Here is a 17079-nt window from a genome sequence, read left to right on the forward strand (position 1 = left end):
ACATCTGCGGTTGCAGAGGCTGCTACCTTGTAGCTACGCCCCCGATCAGCATGCAGTAAATACCATGTTGCTGGTGGGTACTTGAATGAGAATGCCTTGCCAACTGCAGTGGATACCAGGCAATGACAGAGACAGAGATAAGTCTCAGCTCAGATTCCTGTTGTGCAGCATACACACTGAAAGGAATAACACTTAAAGAGACACTGAAGCGAAAAAAAAAATTATGATATAATGAATTGGTTGTGTAGAACGGATAATTACTAGATTAGCAGCAAAGAAAATATTCTCATATTTTTATTTTCAGTTATATAGTGTTTTTGTATAGTTTTTTATATAGTGTTTGCATCATTCTCTAATATGTGCATTTTACACAACACTGAGCATTCTAAATGTTTTTACAGAGCAGGCTGTGAACTATTGACCTGTCCTCTGACAGAGAAAAAGAAAATCCTTGACTGAAAGCTCAAATAACAACCTTTCAGAACTCAGAGCTTTCTGCGACTTTGAAAGTCGTGGAGCTCAATGGCTTTTTTGCATAGATAACAACTGGAGTCTCTGAACTCTTTCTGTACTGGAAACAACATTAGACTTATTTCTCTGCTCCCAATGTTTTATTTCTGAGCTGTACTACACATACAAATCATTAATCATCATTTTTTTCCCCGCTTCTGTGTCTCTTTAAGACTTATAATAATAATAATAGCATTTGTATTGCATTTTTCTCCTGTCGAACTCAAAGCGCTTGAGAGTTGCAGCTACTAATGGTGCACCAAGTTGGCCACTCTGCAGTGTTAGGGAGTCTCGCCTATGGACTCCTTACTAGATGTTACAACTGTCAATATAATTACTATGTCTACCAATCCTGTATATTGCACCAGTGTCTATATTTAGTATATACCATTGTCTGTATTAATATGTACCCCATGTTTTGTACTCTGTACATGGCCAGGGAATATGTTGGGGATAAATCAGTAGTAATAATAGTGGGGTGGATGAGAGGGATGGGAGACTGATAGGGTTAGACTTGCTCGGCTATGAAGGCCGCTACTCTGGAACTGCGGTGATCATAATTTACAATACAGTGGATGGAATGTGTAAATCTTTCCATTGTGCCCCTGTAAGCCATAACTGCTACCCCCAGAGTTTATTAATTCATAAGTGATGGTCAGGACACATCTCCTTGTACACAGTGTGGTGAGAAGTATACAGCATTTCTCCTTCAATAAAGAATTTATTATTCCGATACTTCCAACCCTCCCCATGAAAAAAATCCTGCAGCGTGTTGTAGAGGTCAAGTTGAGGGAATGTCTACTGGAGTACTGAACTCAATTCTACCACTGCACAGCATGCATCCATTGGCCTAGGGCAAACAGAGGCCAATGCCTTCCAACAGATTCGCTTTAGGCCTGTGAAACGCAACAGCTCTTAGGTCAACATCACATCGAGCTTGAAAATGAACTCTGTGTGTCTATTAATCCACTTTCATTTTTCTTTTAGATACAGGCATTCTCAGACCAATAACAGTCACTGTAGGATGGAGTATGTGCATAGTTTGGTACTAGCAGGGGCCACGGCGAGGTCAAAGGCACTATTTATTACTGCGCTAAGTTTCTTTGCAGGCCTGACAGATAGCTGGTCCGTTGCCTGTTTTTACAGTTGTACATTGCTTGTAAGGTTACAGAGGAAGCACAATATAGACAGACAGAGAATGATTCAAATCCCCTGGTGGAATGGGCCTAATAGGATCCAACTCTGCGTTCTTCAGATGTCGATGACAATATGCCAAAGTTTAAGGCAGGGAGCAGTGGGAGACCCGCTCCCTACGTGCACACTCCTTCTAATCTCACAATAATAGATGAAACTCAGGTTCATTATACAAGATACTGGGCCTGGCTTCACTTGAATTTCTATTTGAAGTGCTAGAGAGGAATACAGGCTAAGACGTCTGCACAGTAGTAAATAGTGCGCTTCATTGTGTTGTGTTATGCGTTATGCTTTCTTTTACACTGAAAAATTTTGGTTTAGGAATTAAACAACAACAACAAACTATATATATATATATATATATATATATATATATATATATATATATATATATATATATATATATATATATATATATATATATATATCAGGCATGTCAAACCGGTCCTGTGAGGGCCGAGATCCTCACACATTTTTGACACAGCACACATAAATTGATGTGTCTGAATCAGGAAAGGTGTGGTCCATCAGGTAGAACATGTTACTCTCTTTCTCTGTCCATCCTAAACACTGGCATGGATCTGGCCCTCCAGGCCTGGAGTTCAACACCTGTTCAATATATATATATATATATATATATATATATATATATATATATATATATATATATATATATATATATATAGAACAGCTATGTTAACCACTTGCCGACCGCGCACTCATACCGCGCGTCGGCAAAGTGGCAGCTGCAGGACCAGCGACGCAGTATTGCGTCGCCAGCTGCAGGCTGATTAATCAGGAAGCAGCCGCTCGGGCGAGCGGCTGCTTCCTGTCAATTCACGGCGGGGGGCTCCGTGAATAGCCTGCGGGCCGCCGATGGCGGCTCGCAGGCTAAATGTAAACACAAGCGGAAATAATCCGCTTTGTTTACATTTGTACGGCGCTGCTGCGCAGCAGCGCCGTAAGGCAGATCGGCGATCCCCGGCCAATCAGCGGCCGGGGATCGCCGCCATGTGACAGGGGACGTCCTGTCACTGGCTGCACAGGACGGATAGCGTCCTGTGCAGCCCTGATCTCCGGGGGGGGAGCAGGTAGGAGAGGGAGGGGGGGATTTCGCCGCAGAGGGGGGCTTTGAGCTGCCCCCCCCGCCAGCCACATGCAGGCATGAGAGATCGGACCCCCCCAGCACATCATCCCCCTAGTGGGGAAAAAAGGGGGGTGATCTGATCTCTCTGCCTGCTACATGATCTGTGCTGGGGGCTGCAGAGCCCACCCAGCACAGATCACTCAGCACAGCGCTGGTCCTTAAGGGGGGGTAAAGGGTGGGTCCTCAAGTGGTTAAAAGGCACATTACCTTTCCTTGAATAGATCACCAGGAGGTGTGTATGGCTGATATTGTGGTGAAACCCCTCCCACAGTGTGATGCCATGACAAAGGCCCTGGCAGTTTGCTGTATGTGAACCTCATTGCATTGTGGGAAATAACAGCTTTTTCCAACTGCCAAGCAAGCAATATCTCCCTCTGTGCATAGAACTCTAAGTAATGAACATTCTGCATAAATCACCTGGCAGAACTAAGGGTGTCACCACCAGTGATAATAAATCAATCTTCTTTTTCTCCACTCTTCTGCATTGAATTTAGTAGCGTTACTCACAATAGTGAAGAATGTTATTTACAGCTTAATAAAGTGGAGTCAGCTGATAGCTAATTTGTAAATATTACATACAGATAAGTTAATTGGCTTCTCCCTAAATTTGCCCTAGATTACAATACATACATCGACATACGACTATGGTAGGGATTAGATTGTGAGCTCCTCTGAGGGACAGTTAGTGACAAGACTATATTCTCTGTACAGCGCTGCGGAAGATGTCGGCGCTATATAAATACTAAATTCTAAATAATAATAATAATAAATATAGAAATTGTCATTACAGTAAAAATAGTGGAACTCAGGAAACTGAAGAACACCTATAAAAATGGTACTCATTTATTTTTCACTTTTAAAAATACAGCGGATTGCCAGAAGAATATTGTTAAGTCAATAGAAATAATGTAATTTTTCTGATGATGGCAGCACACTTAATTCAAATATTTGCCAAGGGGACACTATCTGCATGGAGTTTGTTTGGCCCACCCGTTTTTGTGTGGGTTTCCTGCAAGCTGCTTTTTTTCCACCCCCCCAAAAAAATACAGATACGTTTATTGGTTTCCCCCCTTATTGGCTTTGGTCTAAGATAGGGACATGAGACTTAGATTATGGTATGGTTTAGCTTGTTTGCTTGTCTGAAGTACAGCTAGTGACATGATTATGGATTCTGTATATTATTGTCAAAGAAGTCAGCACTACAGGTATATAACCAACACCGCCAACACAGGGGTGCCCCAAGGCTTTGTCCTGTGTCCACTGCTGTTCTCTCTTTATACAAATAACTGCAGATCCACGGCGTCAAGGTCATCCAGTTCACTGACGACACTATCATTGGCAGCCTTGACCCCAAGGATAATGTCCAGGAGTACTGTCAGCAAGTCGAGAGAATTGGAAACTGGTGTAAGGAGAACAGGTTAGTGCTCAACATTATAACAACACAGATCCTGAGTTAACCAACTACTAACAAAATAGTTCCCTACCGGGGGAATAAAACTTAACATTTAATGGTCCAGTTAAAAATCGAGTAGGACTGTCATACTATTAGCTACAATCAAAGTTGATGCAGTAGGTAAGTAATATTTGGAGAAAACTCTCCCCCTACTTCAACTAGGAGTACTTGGTTACAAATTACAAAGACCCCCCACCATATAAAAAACCCGACATGTTTCACTTCCTGATGGAAGCTTTCTCAAGGGACAAAGTGCAGTGCATTAGTGCATATAGTGAAAAGATAGATTACAGAGTAATTAAAACATTGTAGATAGTAGCAAAGCGTATAGGCCTATGACAACAGCCTATCCAACATGGCGAGAGAGCCCTCCTTTTATACTGTTCCAAGGTCACATGAGGTGGGTGTGGAGTAGGCGTCCATCCACTCCCCTTCATTCCCATTCCCTCATAGGTGCAGACACCTGTCAATCACAGCATTGTCCAATCAAGGGTGGGCTCTATACATCCCCATGGACCCCGAAAACAGCCCTTATAGAGAGATTTGGGCTCCTACGAAGATAGGGCGCACAGCACATTAGCTTACCTATCTGATATTTACTTGTGGTAACTTATATTTCCTTAGGAAGACGTAAAAACTTAAAAACTCTTCCAAGCCGCAAAAGCAGCGTGCCAATTGGTCCGCCTGAGTCACGTGGGCTGCTCCGAGGTCGGCCAATGGGCGCACAGCGTAGTGGTATCATCACCAGGCAGGCGGCGTGATTGGCCTCCGTACACGCGACCAATCAGCAGCATACTAGCGCGGACGTCCCTCCGCGTGCGTGCCTGCCATTGGGCAGCGGCAGTGCGTGGAGACAGGGGGCGGGCCTCGTAACATAAACAATAGCAGCCTATATACCATATCACATTGGACTACTCAGGTGACGCCCACCTCGCTGCCATTGGTGGATACGTGCGAAGGGAGGTGAGGTGGCAGTGTAAACACATCACGCCCACGGCTCCACCGCATAAGCTAATATCACTGTATCACTTTGTTACCCTATAAAATCCAGGGCTATATGCATGCAGAGAAGGTTATTTCCTCCCATGAACTAAGGGAGACGGACATAGACATATATAAATATAATACACCTTACCAACCCATCAAATTTACCATTCCAATGGCCAGAGACACAGAATATTAATAGAGAGTGACCTTTTATCCTCGGGGACTCATTTAGCAGCAGATCTAAAATTCCGCAACTCCGCACACAAGTAAGTATATACAGGGCATGGCCAAAGTGCACATGAAGCCTTTACAGAGACGGCGATGGAGTAAACTCAAGGGCACTGATAAGTATGAAGCCATACACATATAGAACGCACTACTAAGAGTGAATATTTCTACAGAAATGGTGTGTAGGTAAATCCTTCATTCAGACCTCCCGGAGACAGCGTGCCCATCCTATAAATCCATTGGGCCTCGATTTGCCTTAATTTCTGATCCAGATTTCCACCTCTTGGGCCCATTCTCCACTGTTGAACCACCCAATATCTTAACCCCTCAGGGTCGCCCCCATGATGTTCCAGGAAATGTCGTGCAACAGGTGTATTGCGTTTATGTTTAATGTCTCCAATGTGCTCCAGGATACGTGTTTTAACTGCTCTAGTTGTTTCTCCAATGTATATATATGAACAGGGGCACTTCAGTGCGTAAACAACCCCCTCAGTATTGCAGTTGTAAAAGTCCCAAATGTCAAACACCCTTCCATTTCTTGGTGCCCTAAATTGTTTGCACTTTTCTACATAATCGCAGGCCTTACATTTTCCACACCTGTGCATACCATTCATATCTGTGCTTAGCCATGTTTTCTTTTTCCCTCTTATGGTCTTCTGGGCCTGTGGTAAATAGGAGTGTGTCAATGAGTCCCCCAAGTTTCTACCCCTCCTATAGGTAAATTGTGGGAAATTTGGTAAGATCTCTTTTAGCTGTGAGTCCAGAAGTAACAAGGACCAGTGTCTCTCCATGATTTTTTTCACATTCTGGGATTGATTGGTAAAGGTGCTAATAATTCTCGTCTTTCCCTTATCTGTCTTATCTCTAGTTCTTGGGACAAGGAGTTCACGCCTCTCTGTCTCTCTTGCTTTCTCCTCTGCTCTCAGCAAAACATTCTCTGGATACCCCCTTGCTTTAAACCTTCTCTTCAGGTTACAGCATTCATTTTTGAAATCTTCCTGCCTTGAACAATTTCTCTTGGCCCGTAGGAACTGTCCCTTTGGGATCCCCCTTTTCAACGGTACAGGGTGATAGCTCTCCCACGCTAACAGAGAGTTTGTGGATGTTGCCTTTCGGAATATTTTAGTATCCAGACCACCATCCTGGTTTTTCCATATTTGTACATCCAGGAAGTTTATTGTACTTTGGTCTATTTCATAGGTAAAAAACATTCCGATCTGGTTGTTGTTGAGCAGAGATACAAATTCAACAAACATGTCTCTGGGGCCGTCCCACAAGATGAAGACATCATCTATGAAACGGCCCCAGAAGACTATGTGGGAGGCATAAATTGCCAGGTCTTCCCCAAACACACAGGTATCCTCCCACCACCCAAGAAATAAATTTGCATAAGATGGGGCACAAGCTGTGCCCATGGCACAACCCCTCTCTTGTAAATAGAACTGGCCCTGGAACAGGAAATAATTATGTGTCAAAATGAATTGTAATAACTGCATAAGAAAGATGGAGTGTTCCCTCATGTGTATACTTCTAGTTTTAAGATAATAGTCGACCGCCTGTATGCCCAAATTATGCCCAATGTTGTTGTAGAGGGCTTCTACATCTAGGCTTGCCAGCCACGTATTTTTGGTGATCTTGATGTCACTGAGTTTATTAAGCAAGTCCATTGTGTCCCTCAGATACGATGGCAGGGCCTCCACGAACGGACGCAAGAAGCCCTCTACAACAACATCGGGCATAATTTGGGCATACAGGCGGTCGACTATTATCTTAAAACTAGAAGTATACACATGAGGGAACACTCCATCTTTCTTATGCAGTTATTACAATTCATTTTGACACATAATTATTTCCTGTTCCAGGGCCAGTTCTATTTACAAGAGAGGGGTTGTGCCATGGGCACAGCTTGTGCCCCATCTTATGCAAATTTATTTCTTGGGTGGTGGGAGGATACCTGTGTGTTTGGGGAAGACCTGGCAATTTATGCCTCCCACATAGTCTTCTGGGGCCGTTTCATAGATGATGTCTTCATCTTGTGGGACGGCCCCAGAGACATGTTTGTTGAATTTGTATCTCTGCTCAACAACAACCAGATCGGAATGTTTTTTACCTATGAAATAGACCAAAGTACAATAAACTTCCTGGATGTACAAATATGGAAAAACCAGGATGGTGGTCTGGATACTAAAATATTCCGAAAGGCAACATCCACAAACTCTCTGTTAGCGTGGGAGAGCTATCACCCTGTACCGTTGAAAAGGGGGATCCCAAAGGGACAGTTCCTACGGGCCAAGAGAAATTGTTCAAGGCAGGAAGATTTCAAAAATGAATGCTGTAACCTGAAGAGAAGGTTTAAAGCAAGGGGGTATCCAGAGAATGTTTTGCTGAGAGCAGAGGAGAAAGCAAGAGAGACAGAGAGGCGTGAACTCCTTGTCCCAAGAACTAGAGATAAGACAGATAAGGGAAAGACGAGAATTATTAGCACCTTTACCAATCAATCCCAGAATGTGAAAAAAATCATGGAGAGACACTGGTCCTTGTTACTTCTGGACTCACAGCTAAAAGAGATCTTACCAAATTTCCCACAATTTACCTATAGGAGGGGTAGAAACTTGGGGGACTCATTGACACACTCCTATTTACCACAGGCCCAGAAGACCATAAGAGGGAAAAAGAAAACATGGCTAAGCACAGATATGAATGGTATGCACAGGTGTGGAAAATGTAAGGCCTGCGATTATGTAGAAAAGTGCAAACAATTTAGGGCACCAAGAAATGGAAGGGTGTTTGACATTTGGGACTTTTACAACTGCAATACTGAGGGGGTTGTTTACGCACTGAAGTGCCCCTGTTCATATATATACATTGGAGAAACGTCTAGAGCAGTTAAAACACGTATCCTGGAGCACATTGGAGACATTAAACATAAACGCAATACACCTGTTGCACGACATTTCCTGGAACATCATGGGGGCGACCCTGAGGGGTTAAGATATTGGGTGGTTCAACAGTGGAGAATGGGCCCAAGAGGTGGAAATCTGGATCAGAAATTAAGGCAAATCGAGGCCCAATGGATTTATAGGATGGGCACGCTGTCTCCGGGAGGTCTGAATGAAGGATTTACCTACACACCATTTCTGTAGAAATATTCACTCTTAGTAGTGCGTTCTATATGTGTATGGCTTCATACTTATCAGTGCCCTTGAGTTTACTCCATCGCCGTCTCTGTAAAGGCTTCATGTGCACTTTGGCCATGCCCTGTATATACTTACCTGTGTGCGGAGTTGCGGAATTTTAGATCTGCTGCTAAATGAGTCCCCGAGGATAAAAGGTCACTCTCTATTAATATTCTGTGTCTCTGGCCATTGGAATGGTAAATTTGATGGGTTGGTAAGGTGTATTATATTTATATATGTCTATGTCCGTCTCCCTTAGTTCATGGGAGGAAATAACCTTCTCTGCATGCATATAGCCCTGGATTTTATAGGGTAACAAAGTGATACAGTGATATTAGCTTATGCGGTGGAGCCGTGGGCGTGATGTGTTTACACTGCCACCTCACCTCCCTTCGTAGTATCCACCAATGGCAGCGAGGTGGGCGTCACCTGAGTAGTCCAATGTGATATGGTATATAGGCTGCTATTGTTTATGTTACGAGGCCCGCCCCCTGTCTCCACGCACTGCCGCTGCCCAATGGCAGGCACGCACGCGGAGGGACGTCCGCGCTAGTATGCTGCTGATTGGTCGCGTGTACGGAGGCCAATCACGCCGCCTGCCTGGTGATGATACCACTACGCTGTGCGCCCATTGGCCGACCTCGGAGCAGCCCACGTGACTCAGGCGGACCAATTGGCACGCTGCTTTTGCGGCTTGGAAGAGTTTTTAAGTTTTTACGTCTTCCTAAGGAAATATAAGTTACCACAAGTAAATATCAGATAGGTAAGCTAATGTGCTGTGCGCCCTATCTTCGTAGGAGCCCAAATCTCTCTATAAGGGCTGTTTTCGGGGTCCATGGGGATGTATAGAGCCCACCCTTGATTGGACAATGCTGTGATTGACAGGTGTCTGCACCTATGAGGGAATGGGAATGAAGGGGAGTGGATGGACGCCTACTCCACACCCACCTCATGTGACCTTGGAACAGTATAAAAGGAGGGCTCTCTCGCCATGTTGGCTAGGCTGTTGTCATAGGCCTATACGCTTTGCTACTATCTACAATGTTTTAATTACTCTGTAATCTATCTTTTCACTATATGCACTAATGCACTGCACTTTGTCCCTTGAGAAAGCTTCCATCAGGAAGTGAAACATGTCGGGTTTTTTATATGGTGGGGGGTCTTTGTAATTTGTAACCAAGTACTCCTAGTTGAAGTAGGGGGAGAGTTTTCTCCAAATATTACTTACCTACTGCATCAACTTTGATTGTAGCTAATAGTATGACAGTCCTACTCGATTTTTAACTGGACCATTAAATGTTAAGTTTTATTCCCCCGGTAGGGAACTATTTTGTTAGTAGTGCTCAACATTGCAAAAACTGTAGAGCTGATCGATGACTTAAGGAAGTCTGCTCCCACCACACCTCCAATGTACATCGACGGCTTTAAGGTGGCCAGAGTTCCCTACACCGCCTCCTGGGTACTACCATCTCCAGCGACCTCAGCTGGAAGCATAACATCACTGACACCCAGCAGAAAGCACAACAGAGAACTTTCTTCCTCCATCAAAGGAGGAAGTTCGGCATGGCCAAAACGATTCTGACAAGTTTTTACTCCGCTACCATCAAACCAATTCTCTGCTCTTCCATCCTAGTATGGTATGCAGGCACCACCGCTAGTGACAGGCTCAGACTACAGAGGGTCATCAGGTCGGTGGAGAGGATGATTGGGTGACCCATCCCCCCACTGGCTCTCCTATACAACAACAGATGGTGCTCCAGAGCGTTGAGGATTGCCAATGACCCCTCTCACCCAGGCCGCCACTACTTCAGGCTGCTCCCATCAGGCCGGAGGCTTCGGGCCATCTCTACCAGAACCGCTAGAGATAGAAACTCTTTTTTCCCCTCGGCTGTCAGCCTCCTAAATTCCCTCCACATACTCCCATCAGTGCCCCCCACCTATAAACTGCCTCAGCCAACCAGTCAACCTGCCTGCAGGACTAATCGATCAGACTTGTTAGTGTCTCAGCTCCTGGTGAATCTGTCAATTGTCTGCATAGATTGCATTGTCCTGCTATGTGCAGGGGCGTAGCAATAGGGGTTGCAGAGGTTGCGACCGCATCGGGGCCCTTGGGCCAGAGGGGCCCTCCCTTAACTGCATTATTAACTCTCTATTGGTCCTGTGCTCATAATTATCACTTCTGTAGATACTTTGAATAGTAGTAGTCATTAACAAGCTGTTCCCTATTCCCTTCTTGCACCTCTGACACTGTAGTTACCATTGCCAGGTTTTGGTGCACCGTATCAATTGTTATGTATAGAGTGCTTGGGGGGCGGGCCCAATGTAAAACTTGCATCGGGACCCACAGCTTCTTAGCTACGCCACTGGCTATGTGCCTCTCTAAGCTGCGACATGAAACTGTAAGTTCCTCTGGGAAAATATTATCATTACTAATGTTAATATGTTTCATTTATAAAGCTCCATCGTATTACACACAATAATATAAGTTAATAAGAGAGGTAGATTAAGCTTTAGGCCACATTCAAAATATTACACTTTAAGAAACAGAACTGCCTTATCAAGCTTAAAGGACTACTATCACAAAGAATTGTAAAATTTAAAGTACATATTTAGAGGAAATACATTTCTCTTAAAATAAAATGCACTAAAATATACTTTTCTCCTATGTAGCTGCTGCTTACTCACTTACAGTAAGCAGTAAAAAATCTAGCAGATCTGACAGGTTTTGGATTAGTCTATCTCCTCATGTTTTTTTTTTAGTATATCCTTTAGGGCCTGTTTCCACTACACGCAGATTGGATGCAGAATGGATGAAGAAAAACTGACTCCAATGAATGCCTATGGGAAAATCTGCATCAGAAAAATCAGGTTTAGTGGAAACAGGCCCATAGGCATTCATTGGAGTCAGTTTTTCTGCATCCAATCTGCGTGTAGTGGAAACAGGCCCTTGCTATGTTCACAGGCCCAGGCTATGTTCACAGTGGTGCATTGTGGTACAGCATAATGGCTACATCATAACACAGCTTGCCGAACTGCAATGCACCACCTATGCCACATTCACACTGCAGTGAGTGCAGTGGGTGCATTGCAGTATACAGCAGCATTGTAACACCCTGTATGTAATGTGCACTATAACAGTAACAGTGAGGCACACTTTTCATTGACTGTATACTTCACTTTATGCATTGCAATATGTGGGGCTGCTTTCCTGTTGTGGGGTGGAGAGTTAAGGAGCTCAGTTTTGTCTAGGTTAAGCTTCAGAAACCTAACTGACATCCTGGAGGAAATGGTTGGAAGGCAAGAGGAGACCTTGCCCATGGTAGTGGAGGAGAGATCATGGGTATATGTGTATATTTAGAACAGAATGGGGCCCAGACCAAAGCCACCTGGGACCCCAACTGAGAGGGAGGCAGGGGTTGAATAGGAGCTGTTGAAGGAGCGATTAGAGAGGTAGGAGGAGATTCAAGCCAAGGCAAGGCCATGGATGCCCAAAGACTGTAGGATTGGAGGAGGATGGGATGGTCTGCAGTATCAAATGTCTAGAAGAGGTCAAGGTCAATGAGGAGTATGATGGAGTAACTGCATTTGGCTCTGGAAAAAAATGGTAAGGTTGTTGACCACCTTGGCGAGGTTTGTTTGTGTTGAGAGTGCAGGTCGGAATCCGGATTGTCAACTAGGGAATTGGTGTTGAGGTATTGGGTAATGCGTCGGTGGACCAGAGGTTTAAGGAGTTTAGAGGCAAAGGGAAGGAGGGACATTGGGTGGTAGTTTGAGGGGATTGATGGGTCAAGTGAGAGTTTTTTCAGCAGGTGAAGTACAGTGGCCTGTTCGAAGGCTTTGGGGAAGGTGCCTGAGGAGAGGGAGAGGTTGAACAAGGAGACTAGGACTGGAGTCAACTGCTAGTAAATAAGTAGGGCAGAGAAGGTTTTGTAGGCAGTTTTGAAGAGCAAAGTTTTACACTAACAGCATGCAGTCAGAGTAGGAGGAGACGCGAGAGGAGTGCGCATCCTCACAAGTTTGCCTCAGGCAGCAAAAAGTCTAGGACTGGTCCTGAATCTACTTACAGGATGAGAACGAGTATTCCATTGAATGGGGGCATCCGAGAAAGGTCTTGTAACTGAGCGCTAAAGAATGCTATCAGTAATAAAGCTGGTAATTTGGGAAGCAGCACTATGGAAAAATTGGTGCCACACAGACCACAATGTTAAGAAAAGTATTGTGAATGTTTACATAGAGAACAACTTATTTTTATTCTCTACAAAGGGCTGAAAATGTATTTTATAGATAATCATACTTCCCAACTTTTTGAGATGAGAAAGAGGGACACTTAAGTCATGCCCCTGCCACTCCCCTGATCACACCCCCACCACACCCCTAGTCACGCATACCATAAAGATTTGATAATAAAAATATGTTTTATCATTCAAACCGCACTGGTTCTTTCTTTCCTGGTGCATTTTCCTTCACTGTAACATTTTAAAATTAGTAATATATCAATTTGGAGGATGGGAATAAAGGTAAATAAAGGAAATATATATATTTACATAGAAATAGGGACAAAGTCCTGAAAGAGGGACAAATGAGGAGGGAAGAGGGACAGAGGGACAGGGCTCCCAAAGAGGGACTGTCCCTTCGAAATAGGGACAGTTGGAAGCTATGGATAAGGAGAGAAACATATAAGGTCAGATAGAGATAAGTTTGGTGAATGAACCTCAATGTCCCAGCAGTCCAGGTGGCAGATAATGGGGGCATGCACAAAAATTAGTAGATGGACATCTGTATACTGAACCTGGAATGCTGTAATCAGCTTCAAGCATTTAGCAAAGATGCTTCTAAACTTGAATTCTTGACTTTCAGCTAAAATGCTTGAAAGTAGACAGATCTCTATGCAGGCTTATCAGTGTGAATAGATATTACGGGGGTGGGGGATCTTGTGTGCCTTGAAGATTTATAAGGAGTTTTCATTTGCAAGTGCGCTATCAAATTTGAAAGGAAACATTCAGTCCTCAATACACGTCCTGACTGATAGTGCTGGTCACAGCACTGACCTGCGCTAACCTCTGTCAAATTACAAGTGACAGCATGCAACTAAATATGACTGCTCTGTAGGGACAACACTTTCCACTGATGCTAGAGGTTGGTCAGAGGGTAGAAAGGGGGGAGGGGGGGGTCTAGACTGGTGCCTTCCATTTGTAGTCTGTGGCAAAAGTTAAAATTCTCAGTTTGAGAAAAGAGGAGAGGGGAGGAAGGATGAAGGAGAGGCAGGCAGCAGACGCACATGAACTGGCACAGCTGATTTCAGGGGAGAGTAGCACTGATTTGGCAAGATTTATAAAACTGAAGATTGATATCTTTAGTGATCATCCTTTTTAATGCACAGACATGAAATCTGCAACTGATGCGTCTTTGAGTGCTTTAAAATTATCTCTTCATAAAGTGAGGGTTTCACTCATAAACTTATATTTAGTGATGGCCAAACATCGCGATTTCGTGTTTGCGAGCCGCATTGACTTTAATAGCAGGTGAGGTAAACTTCTGAAATCTTCAGGGCATCTCTGCAGCAATTTCTTTTAAAAAAGGTATACAAAGTGTACCAAAACCTGGACAGTGGCATGGCAGAGGTGGATTAAGGGCTAAGTATTCAGCAAAAATTACGTATTTCACACAGTTTTTTTATGCATAAATGTCAAAAATCTCAGTCAGTTTCTAGATTTTTTAAATAAAGGTCTTTCATATGGCTGCTGTGTAAAAAAATGTCCGACCGTGACACTGTCATTTTTTTTAAAGGATACACTGACTGATATCACTGACAGTAAACTCACAGTAAGGTTAGGTTACACAGATGACGCTGTGGGGGGTCAGTGACAATCAATCGCTTACATTCAGTGACAACGGGCTAGAAGTGTGATGCAGTCAGCCACACACTACACTACACTGTAAACAGCTGTTGCGTTGCTACAACACACACCACCCCACAATGCAACAACAAAATATCAGTATAGCAGAGTCAATGTCAGGCCAAAAATGACTTTTGTGGTCAGGATGAGTCCTCAAACTTGGGGGATCCCTAGCTGGGGGACTACAAGAAGCAGAGGACGTAGGGAGCAGCTACACAGCACAATATCACGAATGCAGCCAATACAGGGCCGAATTTGTAGTTTTTACCGCCTAGGGCCCACTATCACCAGCCCCAGTCTGTCTGCAGCTGCCCTGCATTAGAGTTTGCAGATAGCAGCGAGTGGCCAGGGATGGACCAGGTCTGGCTGTATCTGTGCCTCATGTGCAGTGTGTTTACTGGTGGAGCTGGAGGAGCAGAGGGTGTGTGAGAGTGCAGGCTGCAGCTGGCAGCATGACTGATAGCTTCCTTTTTGGTCGTTGTCTGCCCCCACTTTACTGCCCCTCACTCAGCCGCCCCTAAACAAGGCTGAATTTATGGTGCCCTAGGCCATGGACTGTGGCCTTGCCAGAAATTCGGCCCTACAGCCAAATGTGGTCAGGAAGAGTGCTCAGAATGACTATTAGGGGTCCCTAGCTGGTATACTACAAGAAATGTTGTAGTGCAAAATGAAATCTTCCCTTCTGTTGGCCACAAGTGTCTTCAGCAGCACTGTAATGCAGCCCTTGGCAATGTCTGCAGCCCTACCCATATTAGTGTTTGACACTCACTGCAGTAACCCATCAGCAAGAGAATGCATTACATTGTGGCTGAGTGTGCCCGCACTCAGTTGTGGCTCAGTGTAATCGGCGCCTCGCCCCTATCTGTGTCTAGCGCTAGCAAGTGCCCAGTCAGTGCACAGGTTTCCGTGTGGTGTGAAGGAGGTCTAATAACCATCTAAATCAGTGCTTGGTGTGATTTGCCTTCTTAAAACAGAATGTATTTGCAATACTTCAGATTTAAGTGAACATATGGTTATCGACAATGCACCGCTACTGAATATGCAAATTATCTCTTTATGCCCCTGAAGCTAGGCTTATGGCCCATACTCATGGGCAGCAAATGTTGCCTGTCGCCAGCACACGTGAGCGTGTGGGCGACAGGCCGGCGACAGCTCCTCGCCAGGTCCCTCCGCGTACACACACGGAAGAGGGACTAGCGGCATGACGGAAGCTGTCGCCGACGTTCCTCCTCCCCCCGCCGGAAGCTCGCCGGAAGCTCTGTGTACCTCAATGGAGGTTGCTGTCGCTAGTCCGCGTACTCACGTGGACTAGCGACAGCTGCGGCGGAGTTGCAGCGGCGACTGTCGCCAGGCAATTGAACTTTTCAATCGCCTGGCGACATCAGCGACGGGCGACAGTTCGGGGTGCGCGCCCGTTGCGGGCGACAGTTCGGGGTGCGCGCGGCCCATACTCACGGGCGACCTGTCGCCGCAACACGCGCGCGCCGCGTGTTGCGGCGACAAAAGTCCCTCGTGAGTATGGGCCATTACATCCAGAACCACTGGTGCATAGCAAGCCTATAGCTTTACATTTTACAGGGAGGCAGGAAATTTGGGCACATGAGGCCGGTGGACAAAAAGGGAGCCACCATTCACTCCCATAATAAATATTATTTAATGGGCGCTCAACAGGAAAAAAGGGCGCCGGAGAAAAATAACGTTTTACAAGCGGCGCCCGGAGACATTTAATGTTTTATAACTGCTTCTCATGATTACACATTATTTAATGATTTCTAATTTTTTAAACATTATTTTTAAACGAAAAACAGTACAATATTTTTTAAAACATTATTTTTAAAAGAAAAACAGCACAATATTTTTTTAAAACATTATTAATGCTTATCACAGGGGGGGTCTTAGGGTTAGGCACCACCAGGGGGGTCTTAGGTTTAAGCACCACCAGCGGGGTCTTAGGTTTAGGCACCACCAGGGGGGTCTTAGGTTTAGGCACCACCAGGGGGGGTCTTAGGTTTAGGCACCACCAGGGGGGTCTAGGGGTTAGGGGTAGGTACAGGGAGGGTTCTGTGTGAGAGTAGGGTTAAGTATAGTTTTAGTAACATTCTTATTAATCTTTTATAAAACGTTATTATACATTTCACTTTTTAAACAGGGAAGATTAACGTTTTTACAATTGCCGATTTCATACACATTATTTAATGATTTATAACTTTATAAAACATTATTTTTAAACGAAATATAGCACAATTTTTTTTAAACGTTATTCATGCTTATTGTTTAAAACCCTGCGCCCTTTTTTCCCCGACGCCCTTTTTTAACGTACGCATTTTACAGAGCCACACCAACCCCACATGCAGACAGCCTATTTCAAGCTTTTGGTCCTCCTCAGTACATGGCAGCAGGGCTGGGCCGAGGCAGAGGCGAGAGAGGCTCCAGCCTCAGGGCGCAGTGTAGGAGGGGGGGCACAACACACTCAGCTATCATTCCTCT

This window comes from Hyperolius riggenbachi, chromosome 11 (genome assembly GCF_040937935.1).
Source record: "Hyperolius riggenbachi isolate aHypRig1 chromosome 11, aHypRig1.pri, whole genome shotgun sequence".
In the NCBI taxonomy this organism is placed as follows: domain Eukaryota; kingdom Metazoa; phylum Chordata; class Amphibia; order Anura; family Hyperoliidae; genus Hyperolius; species Hyperolius riggenbachi.